The sequence below is a fragment of the Sorex araneus genome, chromosome 6 (assembly GCF_027595985.1).
Source record: "Sorex araneus isolate mSorAra2 chromosome 6, mSorAra2.pri, whole genome shotgun sequence".
NCBI classification, from domain to species: Eukaryota; Metazoa; Chordata; class Mammalia; order Eulipotyphla; family Soricidae; genus Sorex; species Sorex araneus.
Genome location: NC_073307.1, coordinates 88,795,108 through 88,817,412, shown reverse-complemented (window position 1 = coordinate 88,817,412; position 22,305 = coordinate 88,795,108). Strand labels below are relative to the sequence as shown.

General features: G+C 53.8%; 1 protein-coding gene across 1 annotated transcript in view; it reads left to right on the top strand.

Annotated features, from left to right (window-relative positions):
• The window catches only part of LPCAT3 (lysophosphatidylcholine acyltransferase 3), a 46,472-nt gene that overhangs the window by 16,605 nt on the left and 7,562 nt on the right, over nucleotides 1–22,305 (top strand). The gene's annotated exons all lie outside the window — the stretch shown is intronic.

Below are 22,305 nucleotides of genomic sequence, written 5' to 3'. Positions count from 1 at the left end.
CGGTGTTTGACATTTCCCAAGCTGATCAAGGGTGTGTGTGTGTGTGTGTGTGTGTGTGTGTGTGAATTTGACATTTTCCTAGCTGGGGTTGGAGTATGTGTGTATGACGTTGACATTTTCCCAGCGGATCGAGGGCCAGGGTAGTTATGGCCCACTTGGGATTCCCTGGGTGAAGAATAGCTTCCTAGAGACATTCCAAGCCTGTCTGTCATTTGTGTGGTCCAAAGGGTGTTGTCCACATCTTTTTTTTTTCTTTTTTTTTTCTTTTTGGGTCACACCTGGCGATGCACAGGGGTTCCTCCTGGCTCATGCACTCAGGAATCACTCCTGGCTGTGCTCAGGGGACCATATGGGATGCTGGGAATCGAACCTGGGTCAACCGAGTACAAGGCAAACGCCCTACCCGCTGTGTTATCGCTCCAGCCCCCTGTCCACATCTTTATTTTACCTAGTTTCAAAAGGAGAAGGGGGAAAATAGGACAAATCAAAACACACACACACACACACACACACACACAGACTTGTGTTAACGGGGTAACAGAGCACAAATGTTAAGGTGCTACTCTGCAGGCAGCTGACCCCAGTTCAATCCCTGGGCACCACTTTTGGTCCCCAGATGCCGTCATGAGTAGCACCTCCTGGATTGCACCCCCTCCCCCCAAAAAAAGTTTAATGTCATTTGGCAGGGAGAGTGGTTCCGGAATAAAGCACCTGACTCGTGTGTGACTGGGTTGAATCCCAGCTCGAAAACCAAATGAGGGCTGGAGCGATAGCTGGAGCGGGGAGGGCGTTTGCCTTGCATGTGGCCAACCCAGGTTCGATTCCCAGCATCCCATATGGTCCCCCAGTACTGCCAGGAGTGATTTCTGAGTGCAGAGCCAGGAGGAACCCCTGTGCATTGCCAGGTGTGACCTGAAAAGAAAAAAAAAAATGAACGAGAATGTCCTTTTGCTTTAAGATTTCAGTTCCTCCCTATTCAGTCAGGGGCGCTGAAGGTCTGTAAAGGTTGTGAAACTCTGAGACCTTAAATGAAGACTTCAAAGAACCCCATATATACCATAGTTGCCATCTCTAGATGCTGCTAACAGAAACGTCAGTATTTCAGTAATCCTGGAAGAGAGATCAGTCCACCTGATTCCATTTAGGTTTGGGGGGTTTTGTTTCTTGGGGGCTATACCTGGCAATGATCAGGGGCTCAGGGGCTAGTTCTGCACTCAGGAAGTATTCCTGGTGGTGCCCGGGGGACCGTATGGGATGCCAGGGATTGAACCTGGGCCGGCCACGTGCAAGGCAAGCTCCCCGCCCACTGTACTGTCTCTCCAGCTCCCCCATTCAGTGCTCCCCTCCCTCCCTCCCTCCCTCCCTCCTATCCTCCTTCCCTCCGCCCTCCTCTCTGTCTCTCTGTCTCTCTGTCTCTGTCTCTCTGTTTCTCTTTCTCTCTCTCTCACTCACTCGCTCGTATTTTTGAGTTACTCCTGGCTCTGCACTCAGGAATTATTCCTGACAGTGCTCGGAGGACACTATAGGATGCCAGGAAATTGAAGTCAGGTTGGCCACATGCAAGGCAAACGCCATCCCCGCTGTTCTGTCACTCCAGCCAGCCCCCTCTCTGTTTTGGTTTGGGGGCCACACCGAGCCGTGCCCAGAGCTTACTCCTGGCTCTGCCTCCACTCAGGGATCCCTTCTGGCGGGGATCAGGAGATCCTGTGGGGTGCCGGGGATCGAACTCGGGTCTGCCAAGTGTAAAAGCAAGTCCCCCGCCTGCAGCCCGACGGCTCCTTCCCAGGTTTTGTTCTTCACTCACCACGTAGACGATATAAATGCCCCGTTCAAGCTGTAGACTAGTTTAAATTAAAAATAAAAACGCTTTGTCAGTTATAGATGCTTTTCAGTACCAAGTATTCTTGTTGCTATGGCATTTTCATACGGAAAGCTTATATGGTCATAGCTGTTACATAAAATTATAAAAGGGAAGATAGTCATTTGGCAGGCAATTAAGATTTTGCTATTTAAATAAAAAAAAAAGAAGTCGAGGATTCAGATGCTTTTATTTTATGCAAATCGGGGGAGGGGACTAAGTTCTGATTCCTGTAGATATGAATATGAAATCAGAAGTAAGAGACCTTCTCCGCCTGGGAGATTGGCCCACGTCTGGCCTTTTGCCGTTCTGGAGAAGTCCATATTCTCTCTTGAACATAAATCTCTGTCTTTCTCTCCCCCTTGTGCTCCTCCTAAGTAAATTCCTTTAGCTAAAATAATTCTTGCAGGGGGCTGGAGCAATAGCACAGCAGGTAGGGCATTTGCCTTGCACGCGGCCAACCCAGGTTCGAATCCCAGCATCCCATAGGGTCCCCCGAGCACCTCCAGGAGTAATTCCTGAGTGCAGAGCCAGGAGGAACCCCTGTGCATCGCCGGGGGTGACCCAAAAAGCAAAAAAAAAAAAAAAAAATTCTTGGAGCCAGAGCGATAGTATAGTGGGTTTGGCGCTTGCCTTGCACACACCAACCTGGGTTCAATCCCCAACACCCCGTATGGTCCCCCACACACTGCCCACCAGGAGTAATTGCTGAGTGCAGAGCCAGAAGTAACCCCTGAACATCACCAGGTATAGCCAAAAACCCCCTCAAAAAAAAATCAATAAAACAATTCTACTTCACTCCTTTTAAAAAAGCGAGACTGAAAAATAAGAATACAATTTAAGATAAGAGAGACTAGCTCCGCCGGCGAGGTAAGTGGATTCTGGCTCTTGAGGTTTCCAGCTTGTAGTGTGATAGCAGTTCTAAACTCGGACGGATTTGGACTCCGCTCGGGGTGACCGTCCATAAATATAAAACTCCTGTCCACGAGCCAGCTGGAACAGTGCCGCGTCAGGCTCCACTGCACAGACCTCGGACACGTGGAAAAGATCATTACAGGTGGAAATCAAAGCTAGGAAGCCCGACTTAAAGTATTGAACGATGTGTCTTTTTATTCCCCCCAAAAATAGCTTTTTTTTTTTAAGATTATTTATTTATCTATTTATTTATTTATTTTTCTTTTTGTGTCACACCCGGCTATGCACAGGGGTTATTCGTGGCTCTGTACTCAGGAATCACCCCTGGCGGTGCTCAGGGGACCCTATGGGATGCTGGGAATCGAACCCGGGTGAACCGTGTACAAGGCAAATGCCCTCCCCGCTGTGCTATCGCTCCAGCCCCAAGATAGTTTTTTTTTAATTGAATGGAACTTGCTTAGAACAATGTGAGAGAGGGGTCCGGAGAGGTCAGGCACTTGCCTTACATGCACCCGGCCCGGGTTCGATCCCCAGCACCCCAAATGGCCCCCTGATTCCCACCGGAAGTAAGCCCGGAGCACCGCCAGAGATGTGGGCTCCCCTCCAAAAAAAGAAAAACATGTGAGAAGGGAGAAAGAGGGGAAATGTGTTCAAGAGCGAACAGGCATTTCCAGAACAAAAATAAGCCAAGCAAGGAGACGAGTGAGGTATCCTGTGTCCAAGGGACATCGCGGGCTCGAGAGCAAGCAAAGATCGACGCTCTTTAATGCTTCTGACCATCCTACCCCTACACCCCCCCCAACCTCCGAATACTCCCGGGATGCTGCCGTGTGATGAACGCCATCAGTGCCTGCCTCTGTGATCAGGGACAAATGGGAGTGCCTCAGGCTGGAGCGGTAGCACAGCGGGAGGGCGTTTGCCTTGCACGTGGCCGACCCGGGTTCGATTCCCAGCATCCCATAGGGTACCCCCGCGCACCGCCAGGAGTCATTCCTGAGTGCATGAGCCAGGAGGAATCCCGGTGCATCGCCGGGTGTGACCCAAAAAGTGAAACAAACATATATGGGAGTTCATCACAGTGGAGAACTCGGGGGGGGGGGGGGGGGGGGTAAGGAGCTTCCCTTGCACACAGCGGGACCCGGCTTTGATTCCCCGGCACCCCAAATGGACCCCCGAACCCCGCCCACCAGGAGTAATCCCTAAGCAGCACCGGCAGTGGCCCCCAAAACAAACAAAAAATGGAAAGCTCCAGGACATCAAAGGAGGCGATCAAAGTGAAAAGATAACGCCAGAATGAGAAAATAATCCAGTCCCAGTCCCCCCCACCTCCCCCTGCTTCTGAGCAACTCTAGGGCAACCCCTACCGCCCAGTGTGATCCTCCCCCCAAGACACACACAAAACCACAACAGCTTGTTGCTTTACTAGGATTTTTTTTTTTTTTTTGATCCCTGACCCAGTTTCCCCGAGTTGTTTGTGTTGGGGAAGTGTGGGCTGTTTATTCATCTGGGCGGCACTTTGAGAAAGGAACCCTTCTAGCCAAGGCACCGTAGGGGGCTGGGGGGGGGGAAGGGTGGGCACGAGGAGTCCGCAGCGTCCCTTGGACAGAGGAAAGGCACTCGGGAACAACACCCCCAACTTCGTGCTCAAGTGAGGTCTGGGAGTGCTTCGGCACTAAGAGAAGCCGGCGGAGGGAGCCCCGGGCCCGCCTGGTGTCTAGAACCCTCGCTGGGGGCGTGGGCGTGCGATTGGGAAACGCGGCCGAGAACAGCTGCCGCGGGGAAGGAGGCTGGTTCCCAGCGATGCCCTCGCAGGCCGCTGCCAGGTGCCAAGTGCATGTGGCAAGAGAGTCAGAATAGAAATCCACTGACCCGGATTCACTGCTGGAGGAGCCTGGGGCTCCTAACCCCGGGCCCAGTTCCTTATCTGCCTAATTAGAGATTGGGACACCGTGATTTCTAAGGTTTCTTCAGCTCTAAGAATTTGTGTATCCGTGGGGGGGCCAGAGCGATAACACGCCGGGGGAGGGCCTGACCCAAAGGGATCGCTGAGGGGCTGGAGCAATAGCACAGCGGGAAGGGCGTTTGCCTTGCACATGGCCAACCCGGGTTCGATTCCCAGCATCCCATTGGGTCCCCTGAGCACCGCCAGGAGTAATTCCTGAGTGCAGAGCCAGGAGTGACCCCTGTGCATCGCTGGGGGTGACCCAAAAAGGAGAAAACAAAAGAATCTGTGTACCCCGTGTATAATCCTGCCACCTGTGACTCACCCTGAGCTCCCCGGGGTGGCAGCTGTGGAGGTGTTTTGGCACCTGGCCTTACTATCAACAAGGCCTCATCTCCTGAGCGGAAACAAAAGCTCAGTTCTGAATACGCCAACAGCTGCCCAGAGTTGGGAAGTGCTCCTCTGGCTACCTGGAAATCAGGAACCAAGTTCCCTGGACCTTAAAGAAAGAAAGTCAGGCAGATGGGGCTGGAGTGATAGCACAGCGGGTAGGGTGTTTGCCTTGCACATGGCCGACCTGGGTTCGATTCCCAGCATCCCATATGGTCCCCCGAGCACCGCCAAGAGGAATTCCTCAGTGCATGAGCCAAGAGTAACCCCTGTGCATCCCCGGGTGTGACCCAAAAAGAGAGAAGGAAAAAAAAGTCAGGCAGAGAGCTTCATTCCCCCCTAACTCCACGTCTTTTTTTCCCGTCGATAGAGTAGTAGCCTGAGGTGTGTCCACCTTGGTGAGAGAGTTGGGGGTAGAAAATGAGTGACAGCTTCCTTCTGGGAGGAAAAAAACAAAAAAGTAAGATGAGTCCATTAAAGCATTTGCTAAAAAATGTTCAGGTTATTTGGGGGGGGGGGGCACACCCAGAGTTGCTCAGGAGTTACTCCTGGCTCTGCAATCAGGAATTACTCCTGATGGTGCCTGGGGCCCCACATGGGGTTCCGGGCATTGAACCTGCCTCAGCCACGTGCAAGGCAAACGCCCCCCAGCTGGACTGTCCCTCTGGCTTTCATTTAATAAAAATGAACTGCAAATAAGCCATGTTCTGAAAGCAGAGCGATAGCACAGCAGGTAGGGCGTTTGCCTTGTACTCGGGTTCGATTCCGTCCCTCTCGGAGAGCCCGGCAAGCTACCGAGAGTATCTCACCCGCATGGCAGAGCCTGGCAAGCTTCCCGTGGCGTATTCAGTATGCCAAAAATAGTCACAACAAGTCTCACCATGGAGATGTTACTGGTGCCCGCTCAAGCAAATCAGTGAGCAACGGGATGACAGTGCTACAGTTATTATATTTTATTATACTCAGCAGTGCTCAGGGCTCCCTCCTGGCTCTGTGCTCAGGGATCGCCCCTGCCAGTAGCCCCTGGGACCTGACGGGGTGCCAGGGATTGAACCCTGGGCAGCTGCAGGCAAGACAAGCCCTCTACCCACTGTTCTCTCTCTCCAGCCTGCCGGTATGTGACTCCTGGGAGTATGTTTTGGTGAGGGGGAAGGCCACGCCTGACTGCCCGGGTTCTCTGCTGAGGGACTGTGTGTGGGACAGGAGGCCCAGAGGGGTCTCCTGAACCCCTGCACTATCTCTGCAGCCATGCTCTGGGGGAAACTTAACGGAACAGACAACCGTGTGCTCCTGAAAGTGACCTTTCTGTGTTGCCCAGAGCAAAGGGTCCATTATCCATGGTGACATTCCATAGTCTAGAAAAATCCCCAACACCCCGAAGAGATAAAACTGATTTTCACCTGAGTGAAACTGAGGTTTTTTTTGCCAGTCATCTCATTAAACTATCAATTCCAGACCCCATAATCTGGTACTTAATCTTGTTAGTGATTGACAGACACAGCCTTTCGGGGGGGTGGGGAAGATTCTGCCCCCCCATCCTTTTATCTCCAGCTCTAGGCATGGCTTTTCCCCCCTTTTCTATCTTTAATTCCTTCCCCCCCCCCTTTTTTTAATTGAATCACGGTGAGATACACAGTTACAAGGTTATCCAGGTCTGGGTTTCAGTCATGCAGTGTTCCAACATCCATCCCTTCAGGACTGTGCGTTTCCCACCGTCGGTGTTCCCTTTTCTTCTCTGTCTGTCTGTCTGTCTGTCTGTCTGTCTGTCTGTCTCTCTCTCTCTCTCTCTCTCTCTCTCTCTCTCTCTCTCTCTCTCTCTCTCTCTCTCTCTCTCCTCCCTCCCTCCCTCCTGCTTATCCAGCTGCCTTCCCCTTGCCCTTCTACTTGTGGCAAGCTTTTAACCAGGGGCCAGTCCTCCGGGCCCTTGTTTTTACTGTCCATGGGTCACTGTCACTGTCACTGTCATCCCGTTGCTCATCGGTTTGCTCGAGCGGGCACCAGTAATGTCTCCATGGTGAGACTTGTTGTTCCTGTTTTTGGCATATCGAATACGCCACGGGTAACTTGCCAGGCTCTGCCGTGTGGGGGAGATACACTCGGTAGTTTGCCAGGCTCTCTGAGAGGGGCGGAAGAATCGAACCCAGGTCCGCCTCGCATAAAGTGAACGCCCTACCCACTGCGCTATTATTGCTCCCGCCCTGTCCATGGGTATTAGTCTCATATTACGCTTTTCTTATATTCCACAGATGAGTGCAGTCATTCTGTCTGTCTCTCTCCTTTGACTCATTTCACTCAGCATGATAACTCTCCGTGCCCGCCCTTTTATAAGCAGATTTCATGACTTCATTTTTTCCTGGCAGCTGCGTAGTATTCCATCGTGTAGAGGTACCATGGTTTCTGGACCCAGCCCTCGCATGAATTTTGACATCGAGGTGCATTTCAGTCACTTCTCTTTGAAGAACCCACGAAACCCAGTCTCGAGAGATCGGGGAGAGGCTCTAGGGGTGAACTGGGCTGTGGGAGTGGTTGGCACGCTGCTGCCAGCTAAGAAGTGGATAGGCAGGAAGTGGAGGTGCTGACGTACACCCCGACCCGAGGAGAGTGGCAGCAGAAAGGCCTAGAGGGTAAACTGAGTCTTCTGTATTTGAAAGTGGGGTCGTGGGGCCCGAGAAAGAAGAGCACAGAGGTTAAGGCACTTGCCTTGCTCACAGCTGACCCCAGTTCCATCCCTGATACTGTATGTTTCCCCAAGAACTACCCGGAGTGACCCCTCCACACACACAGGCAGGAGCAGCCCCCTTAACTGGCAAAAAGGGAAACATGCAGGGCCCGGAGTGATAGTCCAATGGGGAGGGTGTTTGCCTTGCATGTTGCTGACCCGGGTTCAAGCCCCAGCATCCCATGTGGTCCCCCGAGTACCGACAGGAGTAATTCCTGAGTGGAGAGCCAGGAGGAACCCCGAGCATCACCCAAACGCCCTCCCGCCAAAAAAGACACATGCAGTGCACCTCCCACACACACACAAAGCAAAAGAAAACTCATTAAGAAAACTCATTATTGGGGCTAGAGCAATAGCACAGCGGGGAGGGCATTTGCCTTGCACGCGGCCAACCTGGGTTCAATCCCCGGCATCCCATATGGTCCCCTGAGCACCGCCAGAAAACTCATTATTGGGGCTGGAGTAATAGCACAGCAGGGAGGGTGTTTGCCTTGCACGAGGCCAACCTGGGTTCAATCCCCAGCATCCCATAGGGTCTCCCCAGCACCGCCAGGAGTGATTCCTGACTGCATGAGCCAAGAGGCAACCCCTGTGCATCGCCAGGTGTGACCCAAAAAGAAAAAAAAACCTCACTATTATGGGGAAGGGGATAAAGACCAGAGGTGACATTAGAAGGGGTTGGAAGGTTACAGGCACTTTTTCTGGCTGTGATACGCAGTAACTTTGTACATCAGTACGACAGACTTCAACACTACTGTAACCGTGTTACTGCAACTCTGATCAAGGTGAAAGAGTTGCTGGTGTGTGCAGAGTGGCTCAGTCCTGGACTTAGGGCTGAGCCCCACACTCAGAACCCGCTTCTCCGGTCCCGGCTTACCAGCACAGACTCGTCCGTCCCAGGCGTGTTCTGTTTGCTCTCTTCTAAAGAGCAGGCCGTACCGCGCAGCTGTAATATCCTCAAGGTTCTAATGAGGATTAAGTGGATTAATGCGTGACACAGAGTACTTCTTAAGTGTTAATTTCTGGCATTAATGCTAATTACTGTTATTAGGGAAAAGAAAAGAATACGGAAGTTAGCCCAGAAGATCATAAAGGCAGTTCCCCAATAGCTTTCTGTCCCAGTAGAGTCAAGAAGGTTGGAAACAAAGGGAAAGAGATGGCTCAAGAGAAGGGAGGGGCCGGAGTGATAGCACAGCGGGGAGGGTGGTTGCCTTGCATGCGGCCAACCCGGGTTCGATCCCCGGCATCCCATAGGGTCCCCTGAGCACCGCCAGGAGCGATTCCTGAGTGCAGAGCCATCGCTGGGTATGACCCAGAAAGAAAAAAAACAAAAAGAGAAGGGAGGGACCAGGTACAGTACCGGGCTTAGGTGCTTGTCTTGCATGCAGATGACCCAGCTTAATCCCGGGCCCCACATGGTCCCCCCCCAAGCACTGCCAGGCGTGACCCCTGAGCACTGCCAGGAAAGGAGAGGCCTCCATTCTGGAACCCCGCATTCGAACTCTTGGTGCGTAATTTCTGTTTGACAGCACTTTGCCTGGGGTCACTTGTGTATCTGGGGACCGCGGCACTTTGGGGCAACACCTGAGGTACTCCCAGCCCTGTGCTCAGGGAATCCTACGTGGTATTTGGAAGTAAACCGGGATGGCTGTGTGTAATGCAAGCGTCCTGCACGCTGTGCTATAGTTCATCTCTCCACACCCGCGTTTCTCCAGATTCTTAGAAATAAGTATCAAGGGTGCTGGAGCGATAGCACAGCGGGGAGGGCGTTTGCCTTGCACGTGGCCGACCCAAGTTCGATTCCCAGCATCCCAGAGCGTCCCCTGAGCACCGCCAGGAGTAATTCCTGAGTGCAGAGCCAGGAGTAACCCCTGTGCATCACCGGGTGTGACCCAAAAAGCCAAAAAAAGAAAGAAAGAAAGAAAGAAGTCTCAAAGACAGAAACATTGGGATCTCAGGTGGTTGTATCTTTCCAACCCAGAGGGGCTGTGCCTGTCATTTGGTATCATTGGTCTGTGTTAATATGCTCCCAGCCTTCACAGGTTAAGTGTTTGATGCTTGAATTTTTTTTTCCCCCTGCAAACCTCACAAGATGGATGTACCACGTGTGTCTGGAAGCGTCTGTCTGTTGCCCCAACGGGAATAGCTTGTTCCAACAGTGATGCTCAGAAGTCGCCTGAGCTGTTTGAACTCTAAAGTCAGGACCCTCTCGACTCTTCCTATAGTATCCTAAATTGGGGGGTCGGGAGGGTGGCAGAGGGTGTTGCTCTCTGCTTGGGGGCCGTGTTTGGTGGGGCTGTGACAGGGCTGGGGGAACATACGCAGTGCTGTCGCTTAAAACTCAAAAGTAACAGGGCTGGAGTGATAGCACAGAGGGGAGGGCAGCGCGGCCGACCCAGGTTCGATTCCCAGCATCCCAGATGGTCCCCTGAGCACCGCCAGGAGTAATTCCTGAGTGCAGAGCCAGGAGTGACCTCTGTGCCTTGCCAGGTGTGACTCAAAAAAAAAAAACAAAAAAAACCTTAAAAATATCAGGTGGCAGCAAGAGGAGAGGTGTTGGCAGAGGTCAGCATGTACAAATGTGAGTGCTTAGCCTGTTGCTGTGAAGTCTGAGGTGATTTCCCAGCACTGCCCCAGACAGTGGGTGTGAGTGTGTGTCTGTCGGTCTGTGTGTGTCTGTCTGTGTGTCTCTGTCCTGCCAGAAGCACGAAGGCCATTGAGACGGCTTGATTTTTCCTTTTCCTTCACCCACTCTCCATATCCACGAGTGCTGTTGATTTATTTTTTTTTTCCCTCTTAATCAGCTTTGGACTCTTCCTGATTTCGCAAACTTCCGGTCTGCGTGTGTCTGGCTCCTTAGACTTGGCTCCATCCCTCGAAGGGACTGTCCTCTCCTGCTTCCAGCTCTGCAGTCCACCCGGCTCCCTCCCCTCCGTTCCTCTCTGCAGGGCCTGCTCCGTCCTGACCCTCAATCATTCTTTTTTTTTTTTTCTTTTTGGCTCACACCCAGCGATGCACAGGGGTTCCTCCTGGCTCTGCACTCAGGAATTACTCCTGGCAGTGCTCAGGGGACCATATGGGATGCTGGAAATCGAACCTGGGTCAACCGAGTGCAAGGCAAATGCCCTACCTGCTGTGCTATCGCTCCAGCCCCGCCCCCTCGTTCATTCTTGAGTTTCGCTCCCTTCTTTTTTTTTTTTTTTTTTTTTTTTTTTTTTTTTTTTTTTGCTTTTTGGGTCACACCCAGCAATGCTCAGGGGTTACTCCTGGCTCTGCACTCAGGAATTACTCCTGGCGGTGCTTGGGGGACCATATGGGATGCCGGGGATTGAACCCGGGTCGGCCGCGTGCAAGGCAAACGCCCTACCCGCTGTGCTATCGCTCCGGCCCGAGTTTCGCTCCCTTCTATTCTAGTCTCTGCCACACTGAGTCCAGGCCTCTGCGGAGTGGCACTGTCGCACTGCCATCCCGTTGCTCATCGCTTTGCTCCAGCGGGCACCAGTCTCACGTCTCCACGGTGAGACTTGTTGTTCCTGTTTTTGGCATATCGAATACTCCACGGGGAGCTTGCCAGGCTCTGGCGTGCAGGCGGGATCCTCTCGGTAGCTTGCCGGGCTCTCCAAGAGGGATGGAGGAATCGAACCCGGGTCGGCCGCGTGCAAGGCAAACGCCCTCCCCGCTGTGCTATCGCGCCGTCCACATCTGCTAAGAGGCCAAAGAAAAGCTTAATTTGAGCTTTCTTTCCTCTAAGACTTATGAAACACCGGAAGTGAGTGGCAGGTGACCCCCATCCCGGGGCGTGGGGGGGAGCAGCCCGGGTTCCATCCAGGTACCTCAAATGAATTAAGCGTAGATGAATAATAAATAAATAGCTCAGGTGTTAAAAAGGTAACTTGAATGAACACACCTCTGCCCCAGCCCCCACCCTCCCTTTTGCCCAGTGCAGTGCGGACCACGTAATGGATGCTGAATAAATATTTGATGGACTGCCCAAAGCCCAGAACATTCTTTCGCTCGTCCTTTCATCCATTCCACACATAGTTTTAGAGACCTTTGGTGTAATCAGGAGGTACCAGGCACGGGCTGGGTACAGCAGGAGGAAAAGAGCCTTAAATCCCTGCTCCCAGAGGCTGAGAGAAGGAGTAACAAACAGGCCGAGTATGCCAGGGAGGCCTCTGTGAGTCCTGTGGGGGGGAAAATAGAAAAAGAAAGCAGGAAAGATGAACGGGAAGTGGCAGTGGCCGTTGGGGTGGAGGGGAAATGTGTAAACTGAGATAAGATGTGCTGGGAAGGTCTCCTGATAAGGCGACTCTCTCGAGGGGGCCTGGAATGGAGGAACTTGAGCTTATCTGTGGAAGGTTCTAGGCAGAAACGGCCCTGTGAGAACCGGCTGACCTGCGGGGAGAGGCAGGAAGGCTAGGCCGGGACGGGCGAGAGAGGGTGCCAGCGCTGTGGCACTTTGGCTTCCTCCAAGACGTGGCCTTGTCCCGAGGAATAAGCAGGTCCGACCCTGTCAGGGGCAGAGAATCCCTTGATGCAGGGACTGTCCGTCAGGTTGGACGACTCGGGGGGCTGCCGTGCGTGTGGAGACGTTCTTGGGCTGGCTGACGGGGTTGAGGTGGTGGATCAGGGGTCAGGAATGATTGCAGGGACCGGGGTTGAGTGAACTGGACGGCTGAGCTGCAGGGAGAGGTGAGGGGAAATGGGGTGCCCAGGGAGCTGGGGTCATTGGTCCTGGTCCAGGGGAGCCACTGAGGCACGCCCCTCTGGAGGTGTTGTGGAGGTGATACAAGCATGGCGTGTGTAGGGAGAGACGTCTGGGCGATGTCTGTCAACAGGTATGATTGAAACTGTGTGAGAGCAAGAGACCCCCAAGACTCATCACACATCGAGGCCGGTGCATAGTTGATGCTCAATAAAGGGAGATCACCTCACCTTTGAAAAAAAGTTTCACCGTTCAAATATGAGTTTGGGGGTCTCTTGCTCTCACAGTTTCAATCATACCTGTTGAAACTTGAAACGGTGAAACTTTTTTTCAGAGGTGAGGTGATCTCACCTTTATTGAGCATCTACTATGCACCGGCCTCAATGTGTGATGAGTCTTAGGCGAGACATTCCATCTTCTTTTGTTTGTTGGTTTGGAGACCACACCTCACAGTGCTCAGAGATGAGACCTGGCTCTCTGCTCAGGGATCACCCCTGCAGTGTGTGTGTCGGGGGTGGGGGGCGGGAATGGCTGTTCAGGGGACCCCTATGGGATCCAGGTCGGCCATGTGCACGGCAGGGGCCCTACCCGTGGACCTATCACTCTGGCCCCTGGACAATCCTTCTGCTGATGAAACTGGATCAAAACGGTTCAGCCACCTGCCAGCCTAAGGGGGCTACTCTGAGTAGCAGAACTGAGTCCGGCTTCTCGTACCCATGCCGGGCCTTCGTGGACAGCCTGAGCCATAGTAGCGTGGGTGGGGCTCTCGCCTTGCACACGGCAGACCCACTTCCACCCCTGGAACTTTCGGGGTTTTTTTTTTTTTGGGGGGGGGGTTGGGTCACACCTGGCGATGCTCAGGGGTTCCTCCTGGCTCTTCACTCAGGAATTACCCCTGGTGGTGCTCAGGGGACCATATGGGATGCTGGGATTTGAACCCGGGTCGGCCGCGTGCAAGGCAAACGCCCTCCCCGCTGTGCTATCACTCCAGCCCCACACTTTCGGTTTTAACTGACATTGAAAAATGGATGTTGTAACGAGACGTGTCGCCTGTAGGGTCCACAGGGGTCGGTGCCGGGTCAGAATCCCGTCGGGAGTCATGACAACTTCGGGTAGGACTGAGGGAAGGGCCTGGGGCTGCCGGGAGCACGGGGCTGTTGCAGCCTTTCAGGGTGAGGTGATGAAGGGCCTCCCCGGCACTGTCCACGGAAGAAAGGAGGAACCAAAAAGATCCCATCATGGGCTGGAGCAATAGCACAGCGGGGAGGGCGTTTGCCTTGCATGCGGCTGACCCGGGTTCGATCCCCAGCATCCCATATGGTCCCCCGAGCACCGCCAGGAGTAATTCCTGAGTGCATGAGCCAGGAGTAACCCCTGTGCATCGCCGGGTGTGACCCAAAAAGCAAAAAAAAAAAAGATCCCATGACTCCATACAGGGAACCAAGGAAAAGGAAGATCCAAAGTCAGCTGGAGGGGTTTGGCCGTGTCTGAGTGACTGAGGAACGGTAGGATGCTAACAGCATCTTCAGTCAAGAAAGTGAAGGAGAGGCTGGAGCGATAGCACAGCGGGGAGGGCGTTTGCCTTGCACGAGGCCGACCCGGGTTCAATTCCCAGCATCCCATAGGGTCCCCTGAGCACCGCCAGGAGTAATTCCTGAGTGCAGAGCCAGGAGGAACCTCTGTGCATCGCCAGGTGTGACCCAAAAAGAAAAAGAAAAAAGTGGGCTGGAGAGATAGAGCCGGGATTAAGGCACTGCCTTGCATGCCACCAACCTTGGTTCAATCCCTGGCACACGGGAGCACTGCCACATGTGGCCCAGGAGCCAAAAGGGAGAGAGAGCAGGGCCAGGGAGATGATTCAAGAGCCTGCGCAGAGAGACCGGAGCGATAACACAGCGGGTAGGGCATTTGCCTTGCACCCGGCCAACCTGGGTTCGATTCCCAGCATCCCATAGGGTCCCCTGAGCACCGCCAGGAGTAACTCCTGAGTGCAGAGCCAGGAGGAACCCCTGAGCATTGCTGGGTGTGACCCAAAAAGCCAATAAATAAATAAATTAAACTCCTTGGATTTTTTTTCTTTTTTTAAGCCTGAGCACGGGCCAGAGGGGGAGGGTGCTTGCCTTGCACACAGCCAACTCCGGTTGGGGCCCCCGCATCCCCCATGTGGTCCCCCGAGCACCGCCAGGATTATGTCCTGAGTGCAGAGCCAGGAGTCAACCCTGAGCATTCCTTGAGATGCGACTCAAAAACAAACAAAACGTTTTATATGGAAACGTGCCAACTTGACGTTCACACATCCTTGATGAAGTAGCAGCTGCTATTGTTTTGTCAAATCCTGCCCACTAGAAGTTTGCTCCTGTGTTTAGAAGTGAAAGCTGTGGGGCCAGAGCGGTAGCACCGCGGGGAGGGCGTCTGCCTTGCACGCGGCCAACCTGGGTTTGATCTCCGGCATCCCATAGGGTCCCCTGAGCACCGCCAGGAGTGATTCCTGAGTGCAGAGCCAGGAGTAAACACTGTGCATCGCCGAGTGTGACCCCCCAAAAAAAAGAAAAATAGAAGAAGAAAAGAAAGTGCCATTCTTTTCATTAATTGATTTTGTTTGCTGTAAACAATGATTTGATTATTTTATTTTATTTTATTTATTTATTTTTGCTTTTTGGGTCATACCCAGGATTACTCCTGGTTCATGCACTCAGGAATTACTCCTGGCGTTGCTTGGGGGACCCTATGGGATGCTGGGATTCGAACCCGGGTCGGCCACATGCAAGGCAAAGGCCCTCCCCGCTGTGCTATCGCTCCAGCTCCCTAAATCTCCCATCTTTGACCGCACACGGTCCCCAGCACAGAGAAAGTCTGTGTATCCCACCCACCTGCTTTTGGGGTCTTGCGGGTAGAGAAGTGCTCCCGGGCGGTGCTCAGGGGGCCCAGGGGCCACTCCTGGCAGTCCTTGACCTGGCAGTGATGCCAGGAGCCACACGGGTGGCGCTGAGGGTTGAGCCCGGGGCCTCTCTGCCAGGCGACCTCCCCAGCCCTGTGCCCCAGTTTGATTGAGTCGCCGTCGTCTGATGTGCTCGTCCTGGTGGGGGGGAGTCCTCGGGTGGGGTGCATGTTCCGTCAACGCCCCTCCTCCGCTGAGACCAGCTCAAGGAAGAAACAGCAACGCTTCTGCAGACCAAGCCCCGAAAAGTCTCCCGACCCGTTTGCTGAAGCAAACTCCCGCCTCTTGGTGCTTTTCCCAAGAACGCCGGTGACCTCTCGGCACCAGTGGGGCATGCGGGAGGGGGTGGGGGGAACCACCGCTGGGTCTCCGGGCACTGCTGCCTGGCACTGGGGCGTCCTAAAAGGTTCTGAAGAACTGGAGCCATAGCACAGCGGGTAGGGCGTTTGCCTTGCACGCGGCCGACCCGGGTTCGATTCCCAGCATCCCATAGGGTCCCCTGAGCACCGCCAGGAGTGATTCCTGAGTGCAGAGCCAGGAGGAACCCCTGTGCATCGCCAGGTGTGACCCAAAAAGCAAAAAAAAACTAAAGGGTTCTGGGGTGCTTGCGTTGCTTTCGGTTGTTCCGTTTGTTGCTTTGGGTTTGGGGTTTGGGTTTCTCTGCAGGGGGGAGGCGAAACCGCGCCCAGCAGTTCTCAGGGGTCACTGTATTCCCCTGCGAGGCAAGGCCTTCACCCCTGTATTCTCTCTCCATCCCCGGGCATCATGGGTTCGAGACGCTTTCTCGGGTGTCCGTACATGGCCTCGTGGGTCAGGGCGCGGCCTGTGGGGTCCCGCCCCCCCCCCCCCCCCCCGCGAACAGCCTATCCTTGAAGGGGTGTCTGGCCAGCAGGCTGGGCCGAGCCCGCGCCAGGCACAGGGGTTCCGGGTCGTCACAGCAACACGCAGCCCCTTCCCCTCCCCTCCGTCCAAACTCGCTGTTGTGTTGGGATCTCCGTGTTCCTGGTAACCTGGCCGGCTCCGTCCCCTTTCTTTGTCCCCCGACCCTCCAGCTGCTCGGCCTGTCTGTGTGCTGCTCTGCCAGGGCTCACTGACCCCGCCAGCGCCACCTGAAAACGGGACTTGGGGAAAGGGGGGGCCACGGGCAGAATAGGACAGAAGTGACCGGGCCATGGTCCCAAGCACCTGCCTGTAAGAGTGTTTGAGATCCTGCACCCAGCTCCTTCCTCCCTCCCTCCCTCCCTCTTTCCTTCCCTGCTTCTCCCTTCCTTCCTTCTTCCCTACCTCCCTCCCTCTCTCCCTCTTTCCTTCCTTCCTCCCTTCCTCCTTACCTTCCTCCCTTTTTTCCTTCCTTCCTTCTTCCTTCCTTCCTCCTTCTTTCCTTCCTCCCTTTTTCCCTCCCTCCCTCTTTCCTTCTTTTCTTCCTTCCTTCCTCCCTCCCAACCTCCCTCCCTCTTTCCTTCCAACTTTCCTCCCTCCCTCTTTCCTTCCTTCCTTCCTCCCTTCCTTCCTCCCTCCCTTTTTCCCTCTCTCCCTCTTTACTTCTTTCCTTCCTTCCTCCCTCCCTCTTTCCTTCTTTCCCTCTCCCCCCTTTCCCTCCCTCCCTCCCTCTTTCCTTCCAACCTTCCCTCCTTGCTACTTCCCCCCTCCACCCCTCCCTCCCTCTTTCCTTCCTTCCTTCCTTCCAATATTTAAAATAAAAGTAGGATTCTTTGAGGCCTCCGATGTGTTAGGAGTAGGGAAAGGTTCTTCATCCGAACACTGCGAGCTTAAGGAGTTGATCCCTGCAGCTCCAGGAAGGAGCCAGAAAAGCTCCCGGCAACTGCGCCAGAGAGCCTCCGGCCCTCCGGGTCTGAGCAGCGCAGGGGACCTTGGCGGCCTCATTCTGCAGCAGTGGTGCCCGGGCGAGGGCCTGCAGGCCCCTTTACCGAAGAAAATAGATAAATAAATCACCCAGCGCCCCTAGAAACCTGCCTTCTTGCAGCATACCAGCAGTTTCACCCTTCTGGGGAAAGACTGCTCTCGAGTAATCACCAAGATCACACAGTGAAAGGTGTTTTGTTTTTGGTTTTTTTTTTTTTTTTTTTTTGCTTTTTGGGTCACTCCTGGTGATGCTCAGGGGTTCCTCCTGGCTCTGCACTCAGGAATCACTCCTGGCGGTGCTCAGGGGACCCTATGGGATGCTGGGAATTGAACCTGTGTCGGCTGCGTGCAAGGCAAACGCCCTCCCTGCTGTGTTATTGCTCCAGCCTCTAAAAGTTAAATTTTTACCTTCAGTCTTTGAAGGCAGCCTAATAGGCTTTCTCAGATTTTTTGTTCGTTTATTTGTTTTTTTTAGGTCACAGCCAGCCATGCACAGGGGTTACTCCTGGCCCTTCACTCAGGAATCACTCCTGGCGGTGCTCGGGGAACCATATGGGATGCTGGGAATTGAACCCGGGTCGGCCGCGTGCAAGGCAAACGCCCTCCCCGCTGTGCTATTGCTCCAGCCCCGGCTTTCTCAGTTTCGAGCATTGCAAACAGTTCCAGGTTTGGGGCCGGGAAGATATGGTAGGGGGACTAGGTGCTTTTTTTTTTTTTCTCTTGGCTTTTTGGGTCCTACTTGGCGATACTCAGGGGTTCCTCCTGGCTCTGCACTCACAAATTACCCCTGGCAGTGCTCAGGGGGCCCTAGGGGATGCCGGGGATCGAAACCTGGTCAGCCGCCTGCAAGGCCAACGCCCTCCCCGCTGGACCATGGCTCCGGCCCTCAGGTACTTAAAGCGTTCATCTGACCCCTGTTCTATCCCCCGGTTCACATCATTACCCTGAGCCTTGACAAGAGGTCACTCAGGAGCATGGAGCCAGGACAGCCCCTGAGCGCCTCTGGGAGTGTCTGTCTGTCTGTGGCTAAAAAAACAAACAAACAAACAAACAAAAAAACTGCATTGGAAAAAAATATATATGGCTTGGATTTAGGGTCTGGATGCACAAAAGGGTATAAACACTTGGGACTGGAGCAATAGCACAGAGGGGAGGGCGTTTGCCTTGCACGCAGCTGACCTGGGTTCGATTCCCAGCATCCCATAGGGTCCCTTTAGCACCATCAGGAGTCATTCCTGAGTGCATGAGCCAGGAGTAACCCCTGAGCATCGCCGGGTGTGACCCCAAACCCCCACCCACCCACCCACCCCCCAAAAAAGGGCAAACACTTGGGCAATCCCAAACTTGTGCATGCACCCTCTTGCCCCCTGTGGTGGTTTCTGTTCCTCACCCTCATCCGGAACTATGGAATGAAAGTGTGGGATTATTGAGGCTGGGAGACCCGGGGGGGACAGTCTCGGGGGTTGGGGTGCACGCAGGGCTCGGACCTGTCAACCTGGCACCACACGGTCCCCTTGAGCATCGCCAGCTGGAGCCTGGGGGCCCCTGAACACTGTTGGGGCAGCCCAGGCAATCCTCAGCACCACACTGTCACTGTCATCCCGTTGCTCATCGATTTGCTCGAGCGGGCACCAGTAACGTTTCTCACTGAGACTTATTGTGACTGTTTTTGGCATATCCAATACGCCACGGGGAGCTTGCTAGGCTCTGCCGCTGGGGCTCCATACTCTCGGTAGCTTGCCGGGCTCTCTTGAGAGGGGCAGAGGAATCGAACTCGGGTCGGCCGCGTGAAAGGCGAACGCCCAACCCCTGTGCTATCGCTCCAGCCACAAAAACAGTTGTTTGCCAGAGCGCTAAGCTGGTAGGTGTCTCCCTTCTGGCACCAAGTCCTCAGGGCTCCCCCATCAAACCACAGGCCTGGTTGGCTGGCACAGTGCACACCCTCCCCTACTCCCCCCCCAAGAAAAGGAAGGTTGAAGAGGGATCTTGCTCAACGCTTTCTAGGACCTGGCGAGGCTGCTTAGCAGTACTCGCTGTCAGCAAGACCTGCTGTCCCGGCCCTGCCAAATTCCTGCCCATGTGATACGTCTGAGACGCGATCCGGCTCCTTTGCTCATTCATGTGACTGTGAAAGCGTCACAGATGTCTTTCCCCCCCCCGCCCCCCCCCGCCCTTGAGCTTGTAATCCTAGATCTCTTCCTCCCAGCCAGCCAGGAAAGACACCACCGCTCGCCACCTCCTTCCACAGATGCTCCCTAAGTGCTTGGCAGAGACACTTGTCGAAGGAGAGATCCACCCTATTCGCTCAGAAACAAACGCTTGGGGGGGGGGGGGCGGGAGTGATCGCACAGCCGGGAGGGCGTTTGCCTGGCACGCGACCGACCCGGGTTCAATTCCCAGCATCCCATAGGGTCCCCTGAGCACGGCCAGGAGTAATTCCTGAGTGCAGAGCCAGGAGTAACCCCTGTGCATCACCGGGTGTGACCCAAAAAGAAAAAAAAAATGAATGGAATGAGTGAAAGCCTCCAGCTTGGGGGTGCTTGGAGCGATAGCACAGCGGGGAGGGCGTTTGCCTTGCATGCGGCCGACCCCAGTTCGATTCCCAGCATCCCATATGGTCCTCTGAGCACCACCAGGGTTGATTCCTGAGTGCAGAGACAGGAGGAACCCCTGTGCATTGCCAGCTGTGACCCATAAAGAAAAAAAAAAAAAGCTTGGCAGGAAGCTGGACCCTTGATAAGGAACACAACAAAGGCCACCAGTAAGTTCTAGCACCAGGGTCATCAAATGTTTGATTGCAGTTCTTTGGAAATCTCAGGACCTCTGAATGCAAGTCCCAGGATCCTGAGTGCAAATCCAAAAAGTGTGTGTGTGTGTGTGTGTGTGTGTGTGTGTGTGTGTGTGTGTTGGGGGGAGGGGAAGACTAGAAGGATCTAAACCTATAACGATTATTTACTCATTCAAATAAGTAACTCGGCACTGGACAGTCAATCTACCCCCCAATTACCTCGTTGACAATAAACTTAACTACAGGTGATGGTTCAAAAGCCAGACTTGAAGGGCTGGAGGGATAGGACAGTGGGGAGGGCGTTTGCCTTGCATGCGGCCGACCCAGGTTCGATTCCTAGCATCCCATAGGGTCCCCTGAGCACCGCCAGGAGTGATTCCTGAGTGCAGAGCTGGGAGGAACCCCTGTGCATTGCCAGGTATGATGGAAAAAGAAAAAAAAAATAAAAAGCCAGACTTGAAGCAGCTCAAAGAATTGAGCAACTCCACTGTATGGCTGAAGCCCAATGATGAATAGCTCTATAGGGGTCTATCTCAAGTGATTCAATAAGAATAAAAAAATAATAATTGTTTTTGATTAAAGAAAAAAAGGGGGCTGGAGCACAGCAGTTGGGCTTTCGCCTGTCACAAGACCGACCCGTGTTTGATTCCTCCGCCCCTCTCGGAGAGCCCGGCAAGCTACCGAGAGTATCGAGCCTGCGCGGCAGAGCCTGGCAAGCTCCCCGTGCGTATTGGATATGCCAAAAACAGTAACAATAAGTCTCTCAATGAGAGATGTTACTGGTGCCCACTCGAACAAATCGATGAGCAACAGAATGACAGTGACAGAGTAAAGAAAAAAAGAACTGACCAACTTGAGAACTCTGTCATGATCAGACAGGTTTTTTTTTTAAATTTTAAAAATTTAAATAAACAAGGATTGCAGTGCCGGCCCGCACCAGGGAAGCAGGAATGCTGCCCATCACTTCAGACTTTCTGAAAAGAATCCTGAATGTGAGCCCACCGTAAAACGTGGAGCCTGCTGGGCCGGAGCCGAGAACACCAGTGGGGGAGGGCCCTTGCCTTGCACAGCCAAGTAGGGTGCGATCCCCAGCATCCCTGATGGTCCCCCAAGCTTGCCAGGAGTCAGCCCTGGGCACAGAGTCAGGAGTCAGCCCTGAGCACAGAGTCAGGAGTCAGCCCTGGGCACAGAGTCAGGAGTCAGCCCTGAGCAGAGTCAGGAGTCAGCCCTGAGCACAGACTGGGTATGACCAAAAAAAAAAAAAAAAACATTTGAAAAACTGCGGAACATTCTCCTTTTAGCGTAAGAATACAGAAGGCTTTTCACTCTTTGGGGAGGGCCCGGCAGTGCTAGGGCTGACTCCTGGCTCTGTGCTCACAGTCACTCCTGGTGGGGCCAGGCGGACCACCTGGGATGCTCCAGCCCTGGAGAAACACTTTCAACCTTTCAACGATGCTTTTTTCCAGGGGCACTTGCCTGGCATACAGCCAGTCCTTGGCAGCCCGTTGGTCCCCCAAGCCCCACCAGGAGTGATCTCTGAGCACAGAGCCGGGAGTAAGCTCTGAGCACCTCAGTGTGCTTAGGACAAAGATTTAATTTAAATTTAATTTAAATTTCTTTGGCCCAAGGACAAAGAAAAAGAAAAAATGTTTGCCAAAGCAGTTGTACAGTGGGTAGGGCGTGTGCCTTACAGCCAGCCCAAGTGGATGACCCCAGGTGCCCCCTATGGTCGCCCCACCCCCACCAGGAGTAAATCCTTGGTGTAGAGCCAAGAATTAACTGAGCATTGCCGGGTGCGGCCAGAAACATAAAGATGTTCTTGGGCCGGAGTGATAGCACAGTGGGGAGGGCGTTTGCCTTGCTCTCGGCGACCTGAGTTCAATTTCCGGTATCTCATACAATCCCCCCCGAGCACCGCCAGGAGTGATTCCTGAGTGCAGAGCCAGGAGGAGCCCCTGAGCATCACCAGGTGTGACCCAAAAAGCAAAAAAAAAAAAAAAAAGAAGAAGAAGAAGATGTTCTTCCACTCGACTGAATGATGTTTTCCTGATCTACTAAATGGAGTGGGTGACCCCCCCAGTTCTCAGCCTGTGGGGCGTATCTGTAAGGACCCGATAGCTGCTGTCGTGTCACCCCCCCCCCAGCACCCCTGCTTGTAGCCTGGTGCTCGTCTCTACTTATGCTTGT